We start from the raw sequence: 6,845 nt of genomic DNA on the forward strand, positions 1-6,845 counted from the left end.
GAGGAAGATGAAGAAAAGGAAACAATTTCATCAAATTAACAAACATTTTAAAAAAGTAAAATAAACCATCAACAAAATGAAAAGGCAACCCACTGAATGGGAGAATATATTTGCCAATGATACATCTGATAAGGGGTTAATATCCAAAATTTATAAAGAACTCATATAACTCAACACCAAGCACCCCCCCCCACAACAGTCCAATTATAAAGTATGGGGTGGGGGGGGGGGGATCTGAACAGACACTTCTCCAAAGAGGACATAGTGATGGCCAATAGACATGGAAAAATGTTCAATGTCACTAATCATCAGAGCAATGCAAATTAAAATCACAATGAGGTATCACTTCATACATGTATGTCAAATGGCTATCATCAATAAATCAACAAACAACAAGCATTGGTGAAGATGTGGAGAAAAGAAAACCCTTGTGCACTGCAGGTGGGGATTCCGATTGGTGCAGCTACTATGAAAATCCATATGGAGGTTTCTCCAAAAATTAAAAATGGAACTGCTTTATGACCCAGCAATTCCACTTCTGGGTATATATCTAAACACAAAACACAAATCCAAAATAATATATACACCACTATGTTCATTGCAGAGTTGTTTACAATAGCCAAGCTATAGAAGCAATCCAAGTGCCCATCAGTAGATGAGTGGATAAAAAAGCTGTGGTACATATATATGATGGAATATTACTTGGCCATAAAAAAATTTAAATCTTAAAAACCAAGATGGCAGCATAGGTAAACACCAGAGATTGCTGCCTCGCACAACCACTTCAAAAATACAACTAAAACCCTAATATGAAAATAGACTGAACAGCAGAACAACCAAACAACCAGTCGCTATGACATGTGCTGACCACCAGGGGGTGGGCGCAGAACATGGTGGGTGTTGGCAGCAGGCGGCAAAGTGCGGAACATGGTGGGTGTAGGGCACAGTGGGATGGTGGAGCAGGTGAGCAGGAGCGCCAGACCAAGGTAGAGAGCCTGTCGTTGTCATCGGGGCAAACCTCTGGTGGTTACTGAAAATTCTTTGCTTCCACATGCCATGGTCCTGCCCAGAACTCGCACCTGCTGCCAGGGTCAGCGCCATTAGCCCCTCAGGAATTCTCTACCTCCCCCTGCTCCTGAGAGGCAATCAAGGCTGGCAGCCACCTCTCACACCCACAGCTGGCACTGGAATAACTATATGGAGGCATGAGATCCATATGAAGAAACCTATAAAATCTTTTTGGAGGTATTAAAAACAAGATTTTGAACAAATGTAAGGATACTTTATTGGGAATTACTGTGTAAACAATGTAATTCTAGTTAGAGTTTTAACAGGGCTTCTTAGGGAGTGGGTAAACTGTGATTAATGCAATGTTAACACAGAACAAATGCCTGAGGCACACCCAACACTCTGCGCTGCTCCCTAGTCACAGCCTCCAGCTCAAATCCAGTAAGACAAGAGCCTCTGGCCCTACAGAGGCTGTCGTGCCTGGAGTCTCTGACTGCTGTTTCAGAGTATGCTGGAAAAGATGGTAACAGTGCAGACTCGCCAAGAACGAATTCCTAAGCTTCACAAAAACAGCACTGACTGTCTTCACAAAGAGCCAGAAGGATCCCGGTGTTCTTGACTGCATGATGCAGAAATGGAGCCTCAACTGTGATGGGCAGCTAGATTGCCAAGCATTTCTTAATCTTCTTGGCATCAGGGCCACAGCTTGTCATGACTACTGTATCATGCCTACCTGTTCCCAGAAGCAAACCTGAGGAGCCCTTGACCTCCAAACCCACCCTTTCTTTCCAGCTACCCAATTGTCACTCCTCACTGCCCACGCATACCCTGAGCCCAGCACACCTACCACCCATGCAGGCCACTCCTGCTGGTAGTCATAAGGCAATGTATTTTTTAAAATAAAATAAAAGCCTGAGAAACCTTCCCCCCACCCCCGGCCTCCTCTCTCCCCTCATCACCAAATAAGGAAAAGAGCAATAGGCCTAGATTTGCCTTCTTGTAATAAGGATAGATAGATTAGTAGAATAACCAATCATAAAAATAAATTCCAAAAGCATTAAACATTTAAATGTGAAAAACTAAATAAAAATCCAAAGTGAACTCTTAGACTACACATACAACCTGGGGTGTGGAGACTATCTTAATAAAAACAGGAAACACATTCGCCCTTCAGACAAAGATAGAGTTAGCTAACTATATAAACACTAGAGGCCTGGTGCACAAAATTCGTGCACAGGTAGGGTCCCTAGGCCTGGCTGGCAGTCAGGGCCGATCTGGCTCCCCGCCTCCCCAACTCCCTGCCTTCTCCTTCCCTCACTCCCTCAGGGTCCCGCCGTCACCCGCCATGGTCTGTGCTTCCCCCTAGTGGTCAGCGCACGTCATAGTGAGTGATCAAACTTGGTTTTCCTGGTTGAACGCCTGAGGGGACACTTTGCATATCAGCCTTTTATATATATAGATTACTAAAAGCCCTTTATGTATTATGGACATTTAACTCTATATCTCCATTGCAAATTCTTTTCCCCAAATTTATTTGTCTATTGACTTTGTTTTCCGGTATTTCTTGCTAAGAAATAGTAAGACAAATAAATTTGGGGGAAAAGTTTGCAATACAGGTGAAGAGTTAAGTATCTGTAATACACAAAGAGCTCTCACAAAATAAAGGATTAAACAACCTAAAAGAAAAGCAAGCAAAGAATATGAACAGACAATTCACCAAAGGGCACGTCGAAATGGCTGAGAAATATAGAAAAAGCTGCTCAAACACATGAGTGATCAAGAAAAGGCAAGCTAAAGTACAACGAGATATCATGTTATATTTATTAGACTAACAAAAAGTAAAAGGAAGATAAACCTATTGCTGACAGAGATGCAGGGGTGAGGAAAGGAGTAAGGTATGCTCATACTTGGCTGTTGGAAATAGAACTATTATAGCTTTTCGGGAAGCAACCTGGTAACATCTCTTAAAATGTAAAATACATCTACTCTTTAGGCCAGCAGTCTCAATCCTGGGAATGTTAAAACATAAGTACAAAAATGTTTATTGTAGCTATGTGATGGCTAAGCATGGGAAATACCAATATCCCTCAACTTTGAATAAACTATGGTGAATCCTCAGTAAAAAAGTATTAGGAAAAAATGAATTAGAGTAAGAGCTGACTTGTAGGGATTTCCATAAGATATTGTTCAGAGAATAATGCAAGCTGTGGAAAAAGTATGTATAAGGTAAGCCATTTTTTGTGCAGCAAAGAATGACAAAACATGAATGAATATATGTGGTGTTAATGTGTGCATATGTGTGTATAGGTAGATAGATAACAGATGCTGATAGATAGATGATAGATGTTTACATGGTTGTATGATATAGAGAAATGTATGAGTGACACAAAGCAGGTAGCTAACGTGGATTAGTACAACAATGCAGGAGAATGGGCAGAGTGAGAGGTAAATGAAAGCGAGAAGCAAGCAAACAGAAAATATCAGAAAAAAGAAATCAGTGTGTATAAGATCTTATTTATGATAAATTGCATCTCAGTGCATAAAATATCAGGAAAAGAGAAGATAGATCTGCATCTTCCTATCTGTAGGAATGCGGACGCTATATTGTGAAGTGAAAAAAGCAAGTTACAAAGTGTAGTCTGCTACTGTTCTATATTAATAAAAACAAGTAGGCAAACACACCCCCCTATATGTGTATTTATGATTGTGTAAGTTTGTGGAACAAAGAGATCACGGTGAAAGGAGATACCGGGTGGATAAAATGGTTGCTGCATGGTGTCGGGAGTGGGTTGAGGGAGATAGTTTTCAATTTTCACATCTTTGTGTTGATTGCGTTATTTCACTTGTCACAATTAAGCACATATTACTTCGATAGTTTCAGAACATCAGTAGAGAAAAAAACACCCTAAAGTAGTAATCGGTTTCTTTCTCTCTTGTTCTTTGTTCCTTCCTGAACATTTGGCTTTGAACGTAGCCCAGCACCCCACCCCAGCTGCCACCCTGTCCTAGTCCACCTCACCATGCGTGTAGACGCCTGAGTCCCCTTTGCAGAGGAAGTTGAGGTTAACCTTTCACAAGGTCCTTTGAAAGTTCTGGCCCACTTAAGGATTTGGCTAGTCCAGAGAACACAGAGGAACTAGAGATGTGGCCCACAGCTCTACAGAGTGACACCCCCAGTATCAGCAGCTCTGGCCTGGCAAATTCCCCCAGTCAAAGCACTTCACTGTGACTGTGGCTCTGTAACAGTAGCTGTGTGTGCCGACGGGGCCTGGAGAGGAGCTGAGGAGGAGTGGAGCCTGCTTGCTGAGGCTCCTTACCCCAGCCCCTGTAATCCATTCTAGTACTCTGGGTGAGGATCACCCTCAGTTTATAGAGAAGAAAACAGAGGGCCAGAGGTTAGGTAACACGCTGAAGCTTATTGTCAGGTTGAAGCGTATGAATTGCTCGTCTAATTTTAGATTGTTTTTGATCTACAAAATCTCTAATAGTTAGAATGTGGTTTTGGCTGCTACAACAGAAACCCAGGTAATAATGGTTTAAACAAGTGTATTTCTCTTTCACATCAAAGTTTGGGCTGCTCTCTGTCATCAGGAGCAGCGCAGGCTCTTTCATATTTCCCTTTCCCACCCCAAGTGCTGCCCTTGTCTAAATGGACCAAGTTGTTTGGCTGCCACCTCTGCTTTCCAGCCATGGGAGGGAGAAGAAAGGGCAAGCATGAGCGTAAACATCTACCCTTTAAGAACACAACCCAGAAGTTGCACCTTCAGCCTTGTTTACAGCTCATTGGCCAGAGCCTGGTCACATGATCACACTCAGCTGCCAGTCAGCTTGGGAAGTGTAGTCTTGGCCCTTCTGAAATTCCATGACCTTGGAAGAATGGGATCCTGAGGACACTTGGCTGGGCTTTACTACCGTGGGAAGAGAGCTTTCTGGAGCTTTCCAAGATCTGAGCAGGAATTTGTCTACCTGCAAAACTCATATCTAATCACTGAACCACATAAATTGTTAGGATGCTACCTGGGGTAAAATATTTTTTATTTTTCTGTTAGGCAATAAGCTGTCCCCAACCCACTCCCCTGCCAACTCACTCCCATCACCATACAGTAACCATTGTTACCCACCTGTATCCGTTCGCAGTGATCTCCTTACTTCCTAGTACACAATCAAAAATACACATACAGGAGGGTTGTGTTTGCCTGTTTTTATTGTAATAGAATAAGAGCAGACTGCGCTTTGTATCTTGCTTTTTCCACTTCACAGTATGACATCCGCATTCCTACAGATGGGAAGATGTAGATCTATCTTCTCTTTTCCTGATCTTTTATGCACTGAGATACAATTTATCATAAACAAGATCTTATATACACTGATTTCTTTTTAGTGCATTCTTTTTTCCATACTTTCGTTTGCCTCTCTCTCTGCCCATCCTCCTGCCCTGTTCTACTAATCCATGTTAGCTACTTGCTTTGTGTCATTCACACATTTCTCTATATTCATATAACCATGTAAGTATCTATCTATCATCTAAGCATTCCTAGGAGGATTTCTCTGACGGTCATTCTTCCTGCTTCAAACTCATTCCCACAATTTTCCCAAGGCCACAATGGATCACTTACTACCCAAAAAAAAATACATGGTACATGTGTATATATTTGTACACATACACACACACACACACACACACACACACACACACACACACGGCACTCTGGCATCTTTGAGTCTCCAAATACAGCTGCTTCGTAGGTGATACGAATTGGGATGTTGAGGCTCACCAACTCCACAGTGTTTGGAAGATTGGGGCTCTAACAAGAGAAGTTTTGTCCCTTTGCCCAGGCATGTATCTGGAGGGCTGCCCTGGCATGTGTGTTTGGGAGGCAGGGGATGGTGCAGGGGTGGCCACTATACTTCTGGGTACAGCTCAGGGGCAGAGGCCTAAATCCCACTATCTGAGAGTCATCCCCTACTGTGTTCCCCCCACCCCCACCCCCAGGATGGAATGTTCTGGAAAATTTCATCCACCAAGCCACGTCATTTATTAGACAAAACCTTCCTATACAGGACATAAGATGGCAAATACATACGTGGTACTTTTAGCACTTTCATATTTTTACTGAGGTATATTTGGCTACAACTGTTATTTAAATGTCAAGTATAATTTGAGGAAGTACAATATTTTATATTAGTATTAGAGAAGAACAGGGGCTTTCTTATTTCTTAAACCACAGTATTACTGGATATTTATAATACAATTTTCATCTTCTGTGTAAAAAAAACATTTATATAAGTAATTTGTATTTAAAGTAGTTAGAAAATAAAGAAAAATAAAAAGATAGAAAAAAAAATAAATGTAACCTGTAACCCCACTCCCCAAAGATAATAATCAAAGGTTTGGAATATATTTTCATTACTTCCTTTTAAGCATACATTCATATACCTATGAAGGTATTTGTAATACAATTGAAATGTTAGAAAAATATCTCTGAGTTATTGCTGAATAAATGGATACAGATGGAACCAAAATGAAGAAAGTCCAAGGAGTGGCCAACTCTAAAGGCCCGAAGGATTTTAATTTCAACTTGTGAGCTTTGTGGGGAAAGTACTCAATCAAATCCACAGTAAGTCCTATTGTTGAACGAACACAGACCTCCTTCTTTAGTATAAGCAGTTTTTAAAAATCACCAAATATGTGAAAAGATTCAATAATCCAAAAGAAGGGTTTATTCTGAGGAACTGGAAAAAACACTCCCCAATGAAACAAAAATATGAAATGGGAGAAAAGTTTTAAGCAAAGTCCCTAGGGTATACTTTTCAGTGGAACTTGAGAGGTATTGCAT

Source organism: Myotis myotis, unplaced genomic scaffold (genome assembly GCF_014108235.1).
Source record: "Myotis myotis isolate mMyoMyo1 unplaced genomic scaffold, mMyoMyo1.p scaffold_m19_p_9, whole genome shotgun sequence".
In the NCBI taxonomy this organism is placed as follows: domain Eukaryota; kingdom Metazoa; phylum Chordata; class Mammalia; order Chiroptera; family Vespertilionidae; genus Myotis; species Myotis myotis.